At 41.7% G+C, this 19,903-nt stretch overlaps 1 long non-coding RNA gene across 1 annotated transcript; it reads right to left on the bottom strand.

Annotated features, from left to right (window-relative positions):
- Positions 1-13,271: 13,271 nt before the first annotated feature.
- LOC119301234 lies at positions 13,272-15,229 on the bottom strand. The gene is made up of 2 exons (XR_005146984.1): positions 14,870-15,229; positions 13,272-13,332 (listed from the first exon to the last, which is right to left on the bottom strand). It is a non-coding gene; the product is annotated as an uncharacterized LOC119301234 (long non-coding RNA).
- Positions 15,230-19,903: the final 4,674 nt, after the last annotated feature.

Below are 19,903 nucleotides of genomic sequence, written 5' to 3'. Positions count from 1 at the left end.
TCTTTGTCCAGCCCTGAGCAAACAAATAGGGAAGCTTAGGCGTCTTCATTTAGTATGAAAGTAAAGGATACACCTTGAAATGCAAAAAACTTACCGAACTAGCGGGATGGGCCAGGTCGTGCCCACGGTCCTCAGTCGTTGCCGGCCATGTTTCGTTGGCCTTAAAGAGCACCTTCCAGATGTCTTCGTGCATTCTGCCGAAGAACTATTGCAAGGTCTGGTGCTCGGCCAGATCGAACTCCCACAAATGGCAAGCCCGGCATTGGCACAGAAGGATCCGGCGAACAAGCATCACCTGGATCACATTGACAAGCTTGATGTTCTTGTCTACCATGATCCTGATGCGCGTCTGAAGCGCTGTCAGCTCGTCCGACGAAGACCAGTCCAAGCCCTTCTCCAGCCAGGAGGTAAGCCGCATCGGGGTGCCGGACTGGAATTCGGGAGCCGCGGCCCAGGTGGCATCGCGAGGCTCTGTGACGTAGAACCATTGCTATTGCCACCCTTTGACGGTTTCCACGAAGGAACCTTTGGGCCATGAGACATTGGGAATCTTGCTCACCATGGCGCCTCCGCACTCTGCGTGTTGACCGCCCACCACCTTCGGCTTCACATTGAAGACCTTTAACCACAATCCAAAGTGGGGTGGGATGCGGAGGAAGGCCTCGCACACGACAATAAATGCCAAGATGTTGAGGAAGGAGTTGGGGGCCAGATCATGGAAATCCAGCTCATAGTAGAACATGAGTCCGTGTACGAATGGGTGGAGAGGGAATCCCAATCCACGGACGAAGTGGGGGATGAATACCACCCTCTCATGGGGCTCCAGGGTGGGGATGATCTGCCCCGTCGCTGGAAGCCGGTGGGTGATTTCCGGGGTTAAGTACTCGGCCTTTCGAAGCTTGGTGATGCCCTTCTCCTTGACGGAGGAAACCATCCACTTGCCCTGCGCTCCAGATCTGAACATGGATGGAGTGCTTTTTTGGAGGGGAGGATGGAAGCTTGGGCGCTGGAGCTCGAGAATGGATGGGCAGAGAGGAAGAGGGCATGGGTGAAAAGGTGAAATCCTTATCCCTTTATAAAGGCTGCGAATATCAAGCGCCTCCTTACTCGCCTTAAAACTCGCCTATTCCCTAAGGGCCGTGCAGACGGCGCGGTTGGATTACCCACGCCCGTATTGATGAGAATCCCGCAATAAGGGGACACGATCTCTGCTTCGACAAGACATGCCAATAAAACCGCATCTTGAAACATGGAGCGGGAGGCTAAAAATGGTTCGAAATAATGACCGGGCAGCGGCGTGATGTCACGCTACAAAAGTTGTCAGTAGATTGGACTCGTGAAATATCGTATTCTCTGCGGGTGTGTGTGGTACTTGTTTTGCAGAGCCGGACACGTTTTCTGTGTTCAAAGGCTGCTTTGGAGTATTCGGAGGAGGAACCCGCCTTGCAATGCCGAAGACAATCTGCGCGCCGGACACATCGTCATTGAAGCATGGTTCAGGGGCTACTGAGGGAGTCCTGGATTAAGGGGTCCTTGGACGTCCGGCCTGTGTGACATGGGTCGGACTATTGGGCCATGAAGATACAAGATAGAAGACTTCTTCCCATGTCCGGATGGGACTCTCCTTTGCATGGATGGAAAGCTTGGCGTTCGGATATGTAGACTCCTTCCTTTGTAAACCGACTCTGTACAACCCTAGGCCCCTCCGGTGTCTATATAAACCGGAGGGTTTAGTCCGTCAGGCAATCATAATCATACAGGCTAGACTTCTAGGGTTTAGCTACAACGATCTCGTGGTAGATCAACTCTTGTAATCCTCATACTCATCAAGATCAATCAAGCAGGACATAGGGTATTACCTCCATTAAGAGGGCCCAAACCTGGGTAGACACCGTGTCCCTTGTCTCCTGTTACCATCGACCTTAGATGCACAGTTCGGGACCCCCTACCCGAGATCCGCCGGTTTTGACACCGACAACCACCGCCGGTCTGCCCCTTCCTGCTAGCTTAGATAATAAAGTTTAAGTTACCCAGCGATTCCCATACCGTTGCCCTACTCCCCTGAGTTTGACGAGGCATGCGGTGTCCCTCCGAGCCATATCCACATCCCCTACTACAAAATGTCACAGCCTAAGCTCGACCACGTATCCGGGGGAGCCCGACGAGCGTTCGGCCAAGAAGAGGTTTATCATGGCCTCTTCGGCGGACGTTGGCGAGGTGGCCACCGTTCTCCCCGACCTATCGATACTGGAGCAACACCTGGCCGCGGAAGCCGGCGAAGATGTTGACTATGTTGTTATAATAGAGGCTTCACGTCAGCAGGCTAGCGTATTACCTTATCTCGGGAAAGCTGGCTACGACATCAAGCTCATCGACAGCGACGGCTTCATGTGGGGCATGTCACAAGTTAAGTGGTCCATCCCCAACCCCTTTGGTTCAACCGCCGTCGATCTCTTCGACAGCCCTACCGCTGATCTCCTTCGCCACGCGGTCAAGGATTTGTGATCCTTGTATGCCATTGAGCCCATTTTTTCATTTATGAAGGACACGTTCTACTGTGGCGGCTTGGGATCCTCAATTTCCAAGTCAGATCTCATCGACCATGACCACAAGGAGGGCACCCACAAAGGTTCTTCGAAGGTGAAACAACCCATTTGTGACATCAAAGAGCGCACCATGGTTCTGTGCTCTTCCAACTGGAAGGATCCCATCCATGACATGTGAGGCAACATCCTATTAGCAAATCTTAGCTTTTCTAGCTTGCCAACCCGTACCCTTTGTTGTAGTAGCTTTTTCCATGCGGTGTTTTAATTGTGTCGTGTTTAATTATTTCAGTTATGCAAAAATGTAATGTTCAATAGGGCTATGTGATGCTTAAGTATGAATTTTCCACTTCAGTTTCACGAATGGCTATATTTTGTTGTTTATAGTGAGTAGATGCCTTGTTTATCTATATTTGGTTGTTAGGTTGGTTGCAGTGAGCATTTGTCCAGTTATCGAGCATATGCCTTGTTTATCTGTATTTGGTTGTTAGGTTGGTTGCAGTGAGCATTTGTCCAGTTATCAAGCAAATGTCTGGTTTATCTGTATTTGGTTGTTAAGTTGGTTGCAGTGATCATTTGTCTAGTTTTCAAGCAGATGCCTTGTTTATCTGTATCTGCTTGTTAGGTTGGTTGTAGTGAGCATTTGTCCAGTTTTCAACCATAAGCCATGTTTATCTGTATTTGCTTGTTAGGTTGGTTGCAGTGAGACTCTGTCCAGTTATCAATGGCTATATTTGGTTGTTATACTGATCATTTATGCCTTGTTTATTTCAGTCATTCACAATGTGATGTTCATTATGTGCAAGTCGAAACGGTGGCGCTCAATTGCATCAATACCAGTTTGAACGGCTATATTTGGTTCCAGTTATGCCTGGTGTAGTTAACACATGCCCTTTATTTCAGTTTTACACATTTATCTAGTGTGATGTTTAAGCATTACCGACGTTCTATTCATTTTCAATAATAACAGTTTGAATTGCAATATTTGATGACTGTTAAGCCTGTTGTCGGTAACATTGCCTTCCATTTTATATCTGCTTACAATGGATGCCTTGTGCAATGCACAATTACAAGTATGAACTAGATGAGAGAGCATTATGGTGGTGGAGATGTCCATGGAGATGGAAATGGCGATGGCTAGGGTTTGTGGATGAAGAAGAAGATGATGTTCTGGCTTCCGTTCTTGTCGTTCTGTTGAAATTTCGATGGGTCCCTTTAATAAAGAGATAATTAGTTTTATGCCCTTAGATGCGTTCCACTCGGCTGTTTTATCCCTAAGTTCCAAAAGCCACCGGTTCTGTCCAAGTCACTTCGCTCCTCATGTGCTTTTTCCCTTTGACCATTTGACCGCCAGCTTGAAAACTTCATAACTAATTCATAGTAAATCAGAAAAATACAAATAAGATACCAAAATGTTTGGAAAAACATCACCTATATGTCCGTGTAATTTGCATTCATGACAAAGTGTTAGAAAGTGCCCATCCAAGTTTTAGCTCTTATGATACCACCATGAACAGTAAAATCTAAAAAAATAAAAAAAATGGTGGCAAAGAATGACAAATTTTTAAAGTGCTTGCCAAGTTTCATCAAGGAATGACATTCGTGGAAGTCGTGGACAAAAAAACAATCAACACTTCAAAATAGATTGTTTTTTGTCACGACTTCCATGAATGTCATTCCCTGATGAAACTTGGCAAGCACTTAAAAGATTTGTCATTCTTTGCCACCAAGTTTATTTTTGAATTTTTTTATATTTTACTGTTCATGGTGGTATCATAAGAGCTAAAACTCATATGTGCACTTTCCAACACTTTTTTCATGAATGCAAATGACACTAACATATAGATGATGATTTTCTGAACATTTTGGTATCTTATTTGTATTTTTCTGATTTTGTATGAATTAGTTATGAAGTTTTCAAACTGACGGTCAAACGGTCAAAGGGCAAAAGTATAAGAAGAGCAAAGTGACTTGGACAGAACCGGTAGCTTTTGGAAATTAGGGGTAAAACAGCCGAGTGGGACACAACTAAGGGCATAAAACTAATTGTCCCTTTAATAAAAGTTGTACATGTGGATGAGCTGCCTTGAGATCCATGCCAAACGTACGCTCATACGGGTGCGTGTACCCGTATGGAACACCGTCTTTTGCTTTGTCTTCACACAGACGCTTCCTGTTGATTCTTTCTTCCTCCATTTCCCTTCCATTCCATTCCCACACATGATTTCTTCCCTTTTTAGCCCATTTCCCGTGGAAACACATCAAGGAGAGGAATTTTGGAATCCTTTGCATTCATTAGTCATTAGTAGCAATATCGGAGCGAATATCTCTTTTAAATGAATATCTCGGTTTAAACAAAGGTGAAATGAGTGTAAAAATTAGCACTCATCATTGATCAAGGCTAAGTCAAAGAGTGAATCAAGTTAGTCAACACACAAAGCATATAAGATGCGCTGAGTGGGATCAAGTAATCTCATGTCATGGTAAGCATTGTCCATTATGCTTTGTGTACTAACGCATGGTCCATGTGAGAGTTCTTTGTGGGGTTAGGTTTGTTTCCATGGGCATGCATCGAAAAGGAAGATATCATATAACCCATGGAGGATGACATCAACTGGTGATCATCATCAAGGTTGAGTTGTGCAAGTTCAAGGGGAGCGTCATGAAGAGATCATGCTTGAAGCTTGTCGTCCACTTGGTGACAATGGACTTGTGAAGATGTGCCAAAGAGTGGCTCACCCATAGTGAAGTATGGGGGAGCAATCTACTAGTCTTCATCAAGCCAGTGCAAGCAACAAAGGTGGTCCAACTTGAGTAGGACAAGATCCTCATGATCTATCTCAAGTGGACTATGCGCAAGGCAAAAGTTTGTCCTTGATAGGTTTTCTATTTTACCGGTCTCATGGTGTTAGTTGAGAGACTGGGTTATAGGACTGATAGTCGTACTATCAAGGGGGATCTCAAGTGAGTAGCTTGATTGTATCATTCGTAGAGAGCTCAAACCATTACATCCTTGGCATCATCTTTCTTGGTTCTTGTTTGGCTTTTCGTTGTGTGAGTTTTTGTGCTTCTGGTCATCTTCTTGGCAAGCTTGAGTTCATCAAAAACGGATTGCGTATGCATCTTCTATGATGTTTTTGATGATGGTGTTTATGTCGGTTCTTCACCGATGGAGATCTCACACTGATGGTGATTTAACAGCTCTAGTCGTTAGCTTTATATCAAGCTTGAGCTCATCAAAATCAGAGTTTGTTTGCAGAAGTTATGGCAGTTTTGGTTGTATTGCATCCATCTGTTTTGCTTGGGACTTGCTTGAAGCACCGAAGCGGTACTTCTATCTTCCAGTGCCGCGGGCACTACATTGGTTCTGCGTGGACATTTTCGCATCGGCGGTTGCATGAGCCTTTTGAGAGCTACTATTCCATAGCAAAACGATGAAATTGCTGATATAACACTCACTTATGGGCCAGGCCATCAAGCTCTCGCTCGCTCAATTTCTTTTTTCCATTCGCTCCAATGCTAGCTCAGTAAAACCTATTACCACTTATTTATTTCAGAAAAATCATTAAATCAAAAGATGTTAAAAAAATTATTTTTCCAAAGTTTCACAAATTAAAAAACAACAAACTTTTTAAATAAAAATGTTCATGAATATTAAAAATATTTTGGATCTCGAAGAATGTTCTCAAATTTGAAAAAGATTCAGAAACTAAATAAATTATATAGACTTTAATAATGCTCATGAACTTTAAATATATTCATCATGAATTCCAAAAAACCTTCAAGATTTTTGTTTAATGTTCATGAATTAAAATGTGAAAAGCGAAAAAAAACAAGAACAAGGAAAAGGAAAAACAGGAAAAATATTTTTTTAAATAGGTAGAGAAAACATAGAAAAGAACAAAAATACCCAAGAAATACCTGTAGAACCTTCTCAAAATTGGTCGGCACTTTATGAGTATATATGTATGTGTTATTCCCAATAAGCGACCCCCCCCCCTTACAAGTGGGCCCTACAGAGACCGTCCGGCCCAGGCACCAGGAGGCTCCAAATCATTGAGTTTAGTATTTAAATAAAAATGTTCAATGTGTGTTTACAAAATGTTCATCATGTATTTTAAAAATATTCAATGTACATTTATCAAATTGTAAACAAGTATTTTGAAAATTTTAATGTGTATCTGAAAATGTAGAATTTGTATAAACAAAAAAATATGAATAGAAAATCCACGAAAAGAAAAAAACAGTAGAGGAAACACACAGAAACCAAAAAAAGAAAATAATAATTAAAGAACCGATAAAAAAGAACACAAAGAAAAAAACACGAAATCGATATGTGGCTGTTAGTGGCGACGCACCACCACACCCGATAGCAGGCTGACAACCTGGACCATCAACGCTCTATTGAGAAGTAGAGCGCCAAGAGAGCATACACACACTTACGCGTACAAGGAAAAAGGCCGCATGAATCACTACGACTCAGCACTGAGTAGGCCCATATACATGTAACGGCCGAAACACAGCCCAATAAATAGGGCCACAACCAACCCTAAAAATCACGATGCACCAGGAGCGTACAAATCATGGAAGCTTAGTAATTGTATAGATTTGAGCGAGCTTGAACTGCGCGAAGCTCAAGGTCGAGTTATAGAGAGTGGCTTGTGCTCAGCTTGTAATGATTTTAAGCATATCTCGAGCTAGTTTCAGGCTAACTAACATGATTTTAATAATCTAATGCAAGTTTTTGAACATGGTAGGTCACAACAAACATAATAAACCACTATCAAATAGTATTCAAATCAAAACGATGGTAATATACTTTTCTCAAGACGGTTGGACTGAACTTAATAGCAAGAGATGGTGGATGAACTAGCAAGAAAAGAAACAAAGATGCATCGGCTCTCAAGCTTTGGCAAAAAATAACAAAATACTTAACATACGACTGACCACGTACCATATTAGAGCCTAGATTTTCTCCACGCTTTATTAAGTTTCCATGTTTTTCTTTCTTTGAGAAGGGGATTACCCCAGCCTCTACATCACATGATGCACACAGTCATATTATTAAACGTGAATCAAGTTCCAGTCACTGAGTTCCAAACAGTAAATCCAGCAAATGACAATGTGACCATAGCTGGTCGAAGCTGAGATTACATAGCTCGTCCCCATAATCTATGATAAATTGTTTTGTTTCCTTTTATTATGTACCATGATTATTTGATATAACTACTCTCTGTGTTTCAAAATGTAGTGCACATAGGATTTTCTAAAAGTCAAACCTTGTTTAGTTTGACCAAGTTTAGTGAGAAAGTATCAATAAATAATATCAAATAAATATAATATAAATATATGTTTAATGATGTATCTAATGATAATTACATAACGAAATATGTATATGGCAACCGTGTGCCAGATTGCGAAACTGCCACACGCCTCCCGATCTTCTTCCTTTCCCGCACGTCCTCCCCGACCTCCCTCCCGGTTTCTTTCCTTTCCTACACGCCTTCCGATCTCTTTCCTTTCCCGCGGGCACACCCGCTCGTGACTTCCTAATTTTCGTAATCGTCAATTATGGCCCCACGCGACTTCTCAATTTTCGGGCAAAAATAATGCTTGGACTAGGATTTGATCTCTCGTCTGCAGGTAATCAATAAAGGGAACTAACCACCTCACCTATGACACTGATTGTTGAACAAGCTAAGGGAAATACTGTTTTTGACATGTTTTTGCCTTTAATATGTTAGCACTGAATTTTTTTGTTTCAAGCATCGTGGTAACTTTGATCATTGAGAATAAATTTGTTGAACCCGCCCCCCGGTAATTTTTGTAAATAGCACGATAACATTCACGCTATAGACCTGATAATTTAGACACAAACATCGTCATAACTTTAACCATTGGGGAAGATAAATGTGAAAAGATACCCGATAATTTATGCGTAAATAAATGGTAATATACGCAGCGCACATCTGATAACTGAGGTAGAAACACCATGGTAACTTTGATCGTAGGGATTTTTTTTTTGAAAAGATACTCTGATATCTTCTGTATAAATAGCACGGTAATATACCTTCCTCCCCTGGCATTTTTATGTGTAAATAGCATGAAAATATATGCACTGCGATAACTAAACACCATGATAAATTTCTGACCCGTGGGGGATAATTTGCTGAAACATACACCTAATAAATTTTATGTAAATAGCATGATATTTTAAGCACTACGGGCTTGATAAGTTATCTAGAATTACCATGATAACTTTTTCTCCCAGGAAAAAGTTGTTCAAAACATCCCCAATAATTTTCATGTAAATAACATGATAATATAAGCACCGCATAACCGATAACTTGCAATATAAACATGATGATAACTTTTTTTATCAAAGGAAAATAAATTGTTAAAGACATACACTTGCCTCGCGCGTGGGCCTCTTGGATGAACACAACACATGGTGTGCTACGAGAAAGTGACATAATGTTTAGTGTCATGAGGGGCACACGTGCTATAGGCGTGGTAAGTTACGCAAAAACATCATGGTAATTTTGTAACTTTGACCGGGGGAGGTTGATGTACATATATCCTGAAAACTTATGTGTAAGTGCCACGGTATTTTACACATCAAAAATCTTCTAACTTGTGTAAAGACATACACTCGCCTCGCGCGTGGGCCTCTTGGATGAACACAAACATGGTGTGCTACGAGAAAGTGACATAATGTTTAGTGTCATGAGGGGCACACGTGCTATAGGCGTGGTAAGTTACGCAAAAACATCATGGTAATTTTGTAACTTTGACCGGGGGAGGTTGATGTACATATATCCTGATAACTTATGTGTAAGTGCCACGGTATTTTACACATCAAAAATCTTCTAACTTGTGTATAAAATGGTGCTTGCTGCAGGATTCGAACCTACGTCCTCCTAGGATTAGCACAGCCGCACTAGCCAACCAGCTAACCTGACATCGGGTGTTACATACATTTTTTAATGCTTAAAATAGAACACTGGAAAAGCGCAACATTTTCTGTTTGGTATTTTTCTTTTCTTTTTTGTTTCTTAAATGCGTGAACTTTTACAATTCGTTATTTTTTTAGAAAATGAAGACAAAATTTAAAATTCTAGATTTTTTCTTCCAAATCAGAGAACTTTGTTTTTCAAAATTGATCAGTTTTCTTTAAAAATCAGTGAACTATTTCGCAAATTGGCGATTTCTTTTTGAAAATTGTTCAACTTGTTTATAAAATTGACGAACTTTGTTTCTAAATCAGTGATTTTCTTCTAAATTAATGAACTTTTCTTTAAAATCGATAAAATTATTTTGAATTTTTGATGAACTTTTTTCAAAATCAATAAAAGAAACTGAAAAAACAAAATAATATAAAACCCATGTAAAAACCAAAGAAAAAACCAGCCCGGTTGAAAAGAAAAACCAGAGCCTTTCTTTTTAGCGTTATATTTGACGCACTACAAAAGATGGAAAAAGAAAAGCTTAGACCATGATCAATAGAGATGTTCGAGTAGGCGAGATGGCTCCGCCTAAGAGCACGTCGTTTTCCGACATCCTTGAAATGGCATCAATTTTTTTTTCATGCCTTGTATGGCCAATTCAAGGCACCATACCAAGTTGTTTTGGTTTTCGACAAGTTTTGCATTTTTCAGAGTTTTCTTCATAAAAAACGCCTGATAAATGGGCGGACGTGTCACAACTTGCACACAGTGTCATGAATCGTTCAAACCTGGCATGGATGACTACCATGATCATGCCCACCTGCTTGAAAAGGTTGGGGCCATTTTAAGAATGTCCAAAACTAGACCATGTTTAATGGAGGATGTTCGGGTTGGCTAGAACACTCTACCTGAGGGTACAATGTTTCTGAACATCCTTCAAATGGCCTAATTTTTCCCACCTCTTTCTATGATCAAATCAAGACACCATGTCAAGCTATTTAAGTTTTCGATAATTCTTGCATTTTCTAGAGTTTTCTCGGAGAAAATTGGCTGATAAATGGCCGAACGTGACACAACATGCATATGGTGTGGGAAATTCATTCAAAACTAGACCATGTTCAATGGAGAGTGCACCCGGATGGGCATGCCCATGGGAGGCAACCATGCTAGGTTTAACAAATTTCGACACCGTATGTAAGTTGCGACATGTTCGACCATTTTATCGGTCTTCTTTTACTAAGAAAACTCCAGAAAATGCAGAATTGGTCGAAAACCAAATCAACTTGGCATGGTGCCTTGAATTGCTCATGAAAGGCCATGGAAAAAATGGGTCCATTTCTTCTTCTTTTTGCTGCGGAAATTGGGGCCATTTCAAATATATTGAAAAATAACATGCTCTCAGACGAACTGTTCTGACCTTACCGAATAATCTGCGTTGAACATGGTGTTTTTTGGACATCCTTGAAATGATCATAACTAATAAATACAAAGGGACACAATTGAAAACAGTAAGTGTTTTTTTAAAAGCATTTAATAAAAAAATAGAAAAATAATTTAAAATCATTAGTTTAAATTTTTAGTTAAAACATGTTTTTTGGTATTCAAAAAAGAGAAAAATTAATTAACAAAAATAAGAAATGATATGAAAAAAATACAAAATAAAATAAAACGCTTAGGCCTTGGCCTAACTAGGCGATGACATTGCTCCGTCAGGCGCGTGTGGGCCCGGTCTAAGAGCTCATGGATTTGCAAAAAGTTCATCAATTTTTTTACAAAATATTCATGGATTTGAATTATTATTTTTAAGTCACTAAGGAAATTTGCAAAAATGTTTTCTCGGTTTTGGGAACCTCGGCTTCCCAGCCATTTTTTTTCTGGTTTTGGGACCTTCTCGAAGGTCGTGAACCATGTTTTTTCTTTTTCTTTTTTATCTTCTCACTTGTTTATTTTTTTGTCTTCTTTGACTTTTTGTTTATTCTGTTTATTGATTCTATTTCTCATAAATTTATTTTTTTCAGAATTCAAATTTTGTCCACATTTTTCTATTTTTTCTGGAATTCCAAATTTGTTACTGTTTTTCAAAAAAAATCTTCATGTTTACATTTTTTTCTTTTATAAAAAAACTGTTCGTGTTTTGACATTCTGAGCAAGTTTGAAAGGCATGATTTTTTTTTGAAATTTATGTACGATTTTTAAAAAACAAATATTAGTATTTATGAACAAAACAGGAAAACTAGAAACCCTAATGAAAACCATGCAAAAAAAAAAGAAACATAAACCAGAGAGTGAAGGTGCTGTGTTTTTTTTCTTGGCGTTATGGGGCAGTTTGGCTCGTGTCCACAGCGGGTGACGCCTGGCCTGGGGGCTGCCTGGAATTTCCTGCAGCATGTTTGGTTGATGTCCACGAAAAAAGGAAGTACGCATGGCCTGGACAACGAAACAGCGTAGTTAGCCTGGTGGAAAACGAGGCAAGATGATTAGCCTGGTCCCAAGCGAGTGCGGATTTTTGGAGGCCGAGCTCCAGTGAGCTCGGTATTTTGAAAAAATCAAAAAGCGTATTTAAAAGTTTCAAAAAAATCTGAAAAAAATATCATAAAAACTTATATGTATTCCGCAAGAACGTGTTAAATTTCGTCGAAAAATGTTGTGATTTGTAGGCTGTACAAAAATAACAAATTTCTGGCCCAATAACAAAAATAAAAGGCCCATTAAAAATGTGTATTTGTCTTTTTCCTGTAGGCCACATGTAAACGTATAATACTGTGAAATTTTGCATATATATAATATACATGTGCATGTGTGTTCAAAAAATAAATTTAGAATTTTTCGTGCTCCAGAAAAATAAAAAATGAAAACGAGCTCACTGGAGCTCGGCCTCCGATGGCATTTTCCGGGTCCCGGGCGTCCTTTTTTGGATGCCTGGACATGCCTGATGCAGCAGCCTGGAAGTAATTGCATATATATATATATATATATGTATTTTTTGCGAAGGTGATAGAGTTTTATTCCACAATCATAGGGTTACAATCGAGAGACAAGAGTTCCTCCATACACGGTGGTCCTCGATCCAGCCATACAGCAATGGCACGTTCCGTACGACTGTACGTAGCCAATTAATTGCATATATTAATTGATGTGGTGCAGAAAATGAGGCAAACAGGGAGCAAACAGCAACGGGTTAAAATTCACCAAGTCAGGCTATGAACCAAACACTCCTTTCATATGCTAGCCTGACCAGGCAACTTTTTTTCAGATTCTCACGCCTGGCCAGGTAGCAAAATTTCCCAGGTGTGGAGTTCAGGACATGAACCAAACTGCTCCTATATCTTTAGAACAATAAGAAGAAAACATGATTAGTAGGAAAATCAGATATGCTAGCCCAGCTGGTTTGGGCGGTCACACGTAATGCTTGAGGGCTGTAGTTTGAATCCGGACGAGGACATTCATTTTTTGATGATTAAAACTAAAAATCCCATGTGGGAGCGCTGTTCGCCGGGTATTATACGAACCTACAGTATATATATAGAAAAGTGAGTACAATTTGTGAAAAGTTCATACTTTTTTTTAGATAAAAGGCGAGAGCCCGACTTTATAGATAAAGCCACCAGGCAGAGTCACAACCACCAGAAAGAAACCATATAAGTTTAACACAGTATGACTAGAAAGTATGGGTACAAGGCATCCAGCCTATCATGGCATGCAGGCCAGCCAAACGAGCAATTGAAACACTAAGAAACCGTCCTCCTGGACCGTCGCAGTAGAGAAGAAGCAGTAGATTTCATTTTGGATAGCATATCGTCGAACGCCTCAAGGTCCCCATCCTTAGTCAATGATCTCCACTTCTGCAAAAAGACATTAGCTTAAGCAACTCACAGGGTTAGCCGGGAAAATATGTTCAATAGTGAACTTGTTTCTAGTAGTCCAAAGCGCCCAACAAATTGCTGCCCAGCCCACCATGAAAACCCGCTTAGACCGGCCTGCTAGAGAATTGATACATCGCCGAAGATCCGCAAAAGAGGAAGGGTTCCAAGGAACATGAAGCCAAAGTCTAATGCAACTCCAAATGAATTTTGCCAAAGAGCACTGGAAGAAGATATGTTCTGTATCCTCTAGGGCGCCACACAGATGACAACTATCAGAACCCGACCCATTTCTCTTTTTAATTTGGTCAGCTGCAGGAAGTTTGCGACGAAGAGCTTGCCAAAGGAAGATTTTGATCTTAGGAGATATGCGGGCAGACCAAATAAGTTTAAACTTGTCAGTGTGAACACCAGCGATGAGAAGCAAATACGCCGACTTAACAGAAAAACGCCCCGAAGGGGAGTGGGGCCAAAAAACGGAGTACTCTTCCTCCGAGAGCAGGGGGAAGCAGGCAGTAAGGCGTTGCCATTCTTCCAACTCCACAGGGGAAAGAGAGCGCCGGAAATCTAAAACCCAACCCTAAGCCGAGAGCTCAGAGATAGAGATCTCAGGGTTAGCACAAAACGAAAACAAAGTCGGGTAAGCCACCGCAAGAGTAGAGTCCCCGACCCACCAATCTAACCAAAAACGCGTAGATTTGCCATTACGGACAACGAAGTTCATACTACCCTTTATACGTTTTATGAGAGGGATGTACCGAAGCATTGCTCGATTAAAAAATGGAGGGGGTATATTCTATCGAGCTAGAATTGAGTCAGCCAGTGTTGACTCAAGATCAGCTCATTTCTTGATTGAACCACATGAAATGTTCAAACCCATCGCATTTTTCTTTTGAAGTCAATCTTAGTCCGCTCACGAGCCTTGAACTTTTCTTGTAGCCCTAACTATAGCTACGTACATTGCTCAAAGTTGGGCCGGGGCGGCTCGGGGCTCGGTCCAATTCTAGCGCCGCCATTTGTTGTTAGAGCATCTTCAACAGGCGCGCAACGTTCGGCGCTCAAAAAACGTCTTTACAGCGTCGAAATAGCTCGTTTTTGCACGCAGCTGAGCGCTGGCTCCAGCGGCCGCTGAAATATATAATGCGCGTGAGCCGCTCCAGCATGCGCTGCAAAAAAACGGCGCACGCAACCAATACAAACAACATATGCACTCCAAATAAAACCAAGAAGATCAAACAAAAAAAAATCAACAATAAATAGTTCAATTTTATTACAACTCAAACAAATAATTTATCCCTCCAATTTTTTACCAACCCATAATCAAACCACTGTGCTTCGGTTTTTTATTGATGTGCATAACTAGGATCATTGCAAGGTCCTCCTCCTCAATATCAAATTCTTCTTCAGAACAATCGTATGACGAACTCATCTACAATATTGAATTTAAACTAGTCTATAAAAACTACAAACAACATGCACCAAATTCATATAAAAAACATGAAGTTGAAGCAATACATACCTTGCAAGCGTTTTGTCGAACACCTTGTGGGCGTCGAGCGGCAGTGGGCGGCCGGACGTTGTTCGTCGGAGGAATGATGCGCGCTAGGGGCGACGGTGACTAGAGGGACACGGAGGAAGCAGCAGCGGCGTGGGGATAGACCGGGGAAGCGCCATCGGGTCGCGGGAGCAAATAAGGTGGTGCAGGCGGCGGCGGCGGCGACGGCACCTGAATTGAGGGTAGGTGAAAGTCGCAGCGCGGTTGCTTGAGTGTGCAGCGCGCGAGAGTGGGCGCACGAAATAAACGGCGTGCGATGCCGTCTCACCCCCGCGCTGAACCACTTATGCCGCGCGCGTGTTTTTCGCGCCTCCGCTGATGCACTTGGAGCGGCTGCGCGCGAAGAAAAACTGTATTTTTTTTTGGTGTGGCGTTTATATCACGCGGCTGATGAAGATGCTCTTAGTGCACTGACGCAGCCACTCACTTCGACCAGGAGCCATTGCTCCTCCAACACAATAATTTGGAGCCACCCGGATATACTCTGTAGGCCCTATGATAGCAAGACAAACCTCAGACACACATAATCGGGCAGGACACGAGCATGCCTCCTCCCTTCGCTGAAGAGGCAGCACTGTGTCAAAATCTACTCCCTTCGTTCGGTAATATAAGACGATTTTGCAAGCTAACACTAATCAGTGGCCACTGAGTTTTAGAGTGACCCAAACTGCCGCTACGCAGCTAGCTAGCTCCGCAATTAGCGAGGCACTGTGAAACCAATCTTGCAGGGACACGCACGCTCGCACGCACGCAGGCCCCCATACATGCAGTAGAAAAGAAAAGACAGCCATGTGAAGTGACTGTCAAACTGACAGTAAAGTAGAGGGAAGGTGATTGGCATCTGCCTTGCGCTGATTGTCCTTGGTGCTGTTTGCGTTGGATCTTTGGATGGACAGATCCCCGGCACATGGCTGCACTGCAGCTAAAGTAGGAGTATCTCCTAGCCCAGCCTAGGTAGCATGGCCACGAGCTCTCGGCTCATCACAAATAACTGCCTGGGCGACCAGAAAGCCAATGTGATTCCGGCGTTCCGCGGCCACCAGAGGCCGTGTTTCTTACCCCGAGCAGAAACGACCATGGCCACCACCGCCGCTATCAACAGTGTCTTTTTTTGGAGCACTCACGGTCACGATGGAAAGGAGGACAAGACGGGGTGAGGCGAAATCGCCCCACAATCACCAACCACCCAATAAAAGGTTGGAAAAAACAATATAGAATTGCATAGGTTTGATCCTCTTTAAAACAAATAATTGGCTCGATTTTGCCTTTTAAAGGAAAGGCAATGGGATGCATGGAATGGAATTTATCCAGATAAATCCGAGCACGAAAGCGGCTATAGCGAAGATAATCCAAGAGCTCTATCGGACAGGACAGAAAGCGATGCTGGTGTTCCATTTAGGCCCCGTTTTGTAACATGGAATCTTTAATACTTCCTCTGTTCACGAACATAAAATGTTCCATTTCATTCTATTCATAGTAATTGTGGCTGATTTAGTACAAGCAGCATTTTACTAAATTAAATGTATACTACTTCCTCCGTTTCAAATTACTCGTCGTGGTTTTAGTTTAAATTTATCACAGAACCATAGACTTTGGAGGCGATTGCAATCAGAGAAGCACTAGCTCTTTCACATGATCTTTATCAAACGAGTATACATGTGGCCTTGGATTGCAAAGTGGCGGTGGAGGATTTGAAGAAGGGGAACTCATCAGTTTATGGAGCGGTCATACATGAGATAATATGACACTCCTCGGATTTTGATTTTTGTAAATTTAGCCATGAATTTAGGAACTCGAACTTCGAAACTCACAACTTAGCGAAGTATGCTTTATCTCTCGAGGGTGGCCGCCATGTGTGGTTGGGACACCCTGGAGACCTTCCTTCCATCCCTGTAAACATTGTAACGATTTAATAAAAACTTCGCGAGGTTGACTAAAAAAATATATTAGTGCCACCTCGGATAAAAAAAATACTATGGGCAAGGTGGACGGACGAAATTTTTTTGACCCGAAAACCGTAGAACAATAGTTCTACGGTATAAATATATTAAAAGTAAATATGTTACAAATTACATGAAGCCCCAAGGGGTCTAACCAATGCCAGCTTTAGGAAACATGATCATTATATTATAAGTGGCAACTGATCCGGTCTGTAAGCTCTTGGAAATACTTTTCTTTCACTTTGAACTGGAGTAATTTGAGGTCTTTCTTTAAGAAGAAGCGCCAAGCTTGCACTGACTGTTGTTGTCCGAAGATCTTGTCATTGCGTTGTGTCCAAATGTTCTAACATCCCAACATGACTATTTCTGAGGCGAAATGTTTGGGAAGATGAGTTTTTGCGAGATTTATGTCTTCGAAGATTGAAGTCTGCTACCTCTTTTAGCACTGCGTTGGTTTTCCCCGAAGAGGAAGGGATGATGCAGCAAAGTAGCGTAAGTATTTCCCTCGTTTTTTGAGAACCAAGGTATCAATTCAGTAGGAGGCTACACGCAAGTCCCTCGTACCTGCACAAAACAAATAAATCCTCGCAACCAACGCAAATAGGGGTTGTCAATCCCTGTATGGCCACTTACGAGAGTGAGATCTGATAGATATGATAAGACAATATTTTTGGTATTTTTATGATAAAGATGCAAAGTAAAATAGCAAAGTAAATAACTAAGTAGTAGGAGATTGATATGATAAAGATAGACCCAGGGGCTATAGGTTTCACTAGTGGCTTCTCTCAAGAGCATAAGTATTCTACGGTGGGTGAACAAATTACTATTGAGCAATTGACAGAATTGAGCATAGTTATGAGAATATCTAGGTATGATCATGTATATAGGCATCACGTCCGAGACAAGTAGACCGACTCCTGCCTGCATCTAGTACTATTACTCCACTCATCGACCGCTATCCAGCATGCATCTAGAGTATTAAGTTAAAACAGAGTAACACCTTAAGCAAGATGACATGATGTAGAGGGATAGACTCATGCAATATGAAGAAAACCCCATCTTGTTATTCTCGATGGCAACAATACAATACGTGCCTTGCTGCCCTTACTGTCACCGGGAAAGGACACCGCAAGATTGAACCCAAAGCTAAGCACTTCTCTCATTGCAAGAAAGATCAATCTAGTAGGCCAAACCAAACTGATAATTCGAATAGACTTGCAAAGATAACCAATCATACATAAAAGAATTGAGAGAAGATTCAAATATTATTCATAGATAGACTTGATCATAAACCCACAATTCATCGGTCTCAACAAACACACCGCAAAAAAAGATTACATCGAGTAGATCTTCACAAGAGAGGGGGAGAACATTGTATTGAGATCCAAAAAGAGAGAAGAAGCCATCTAGCTACTAACTATGGACCCGTAGGTCTGAAGTAAACTACTCACACTTCATCGGAGAGGCTATGGTGTTGATGTAGAAGCCCTCCGTGATCGATGCCCCCTCCGGCGGAGCTCCGGAACAGGCCCCAAGATGGGATCTCGTGGATACAGAAAGTTACGGCGGTGGAATTAGGATTTTGGCTCCGTATCTGATCGTTTGGAGGTACGTGGGTATATATAGGAGGAAGAAGTACGTCAGTGGAGCAACAGGGGGCCCACGAGGGTGGAGGGCGCGCCTGGGGGGGGGGGGGCAGGCGCCCTGTAAGCTGGCTTGACGTAGGGTCCAAGTCTCCTAAGTTATATTCGGTGAAAAAATCACGTTCCCGAATGTTTCATTTCGTTTGGACTCCGTTTGATATTCCTTTTCTTCAAAACCCTAAAACAGGCAAAAAACATCAATTTTGGGTTGGGCCTCCGGTTAATAAGTTAGTCCCAAAAATAATATAAAAGTGGATAATAAAGCCCAATAATGTTCAAAACAGTAGATAATATGGCATGGAGCAATAAAAAATTATAGATACGTTGGAGACGTATCAAAGTCCCTCTTTTCCTCCCCGGGATAATAGTATTCTAGCAGTCTTGTGCAAATTGGCAGTCCCAGAACAAATGCATTGGTGTTTCTTCTGCCCCTGGTTACAGTTTGGACAGGATGTATCATCGAGATGCATGCCCTTTCATTGAAGCAAAGACCTAGTATTGGTTCTGCAATGAGCCATCAACTAGATGAAAATCTTATGCTTGAGCCTGCTAGAGGAAGACCAAATCATTTTGAAAAAAGGATGTCCTTCCTCATCTCCCATCAACTTATTGTACATACTCATTGATGAGTATTTGTTGGCTATACCATTGGTAGTCCATATGTGCTTTGCACTGTCATCAAGTTGTGGGAGAATTTCTTGCAAGAGATTGAACTGCTCATATGCAATAGTTGACATTGGCAAGTGGAAATGCACTGTAAGATCATGGGGCTGGCTGAAATTATGCATTGAGATGGAGTCATTTATTGCAAATGAATGTAGTTCTGGGAATTTAACTTGCATTGGTTCTCCTGCCCAGTTATCCCTCCAGAAGAGAACATATGTTCCTGAAGAAACTTTGCATGTGTTTGCTTGTTCGAATTCAGTCCAAAGTGCCAGGTGAGCCCTCCACCATGAAGATCCTTCCATTTTCCCAGTGGCATGCTCATGCTGTAATATTTCTCTCAAATCAGTTTAATCCAAGGAATCTCTTCTTTGTTCAAAAACTTAAATATATTCTTCATGAGAAGTGCTTTGTTGTGAGTGCCAATGTCTAAAATTACAAGGCCTCCTTGCTTCTTAGGCTTACACACTTTGGACCATGCAATTAGGGCAGAACCTCTGTCTTCCATCCCAAACTTTCTCCAGAAAAAGTTTCTGAGATACTTGTTAATCTGATCAAGCACTCCTTGTGGCAGAGCTAAAGTACACATGAAGAAGGTTGGAAGAGCTGAGAAAACAAACTTGATCAACAAAATTCTGCCATCATATGAAAGCATGGTGGAGCATCCTGTCAGTCTTCTTTCAATCCGTTGCATGATTGGATGGAAGTCTTCAATTCTGAGCCTGCAGTACTTAAGGGTAGCCCCAAGTAGG

Source organism: Triticum dicoccoides, chromosome 5A, assembly GCF_002162155.2.
Source record: "Triticum dicoccoides isolate Atlit2015 ecotype Zavitan chromosome 5A, WEW_v2.0, whole genome shotgun sequence".
Taxonomy (NCBI): Eukaryota; Viridiplantae; Streptophyta; class Magnoliopsida; order Poales; family Poaceae; genus Triticum; species Triticum dicoccoides.
This window is presented reverse-complemented; position numbering and strand designations above follow the sequence as displayed.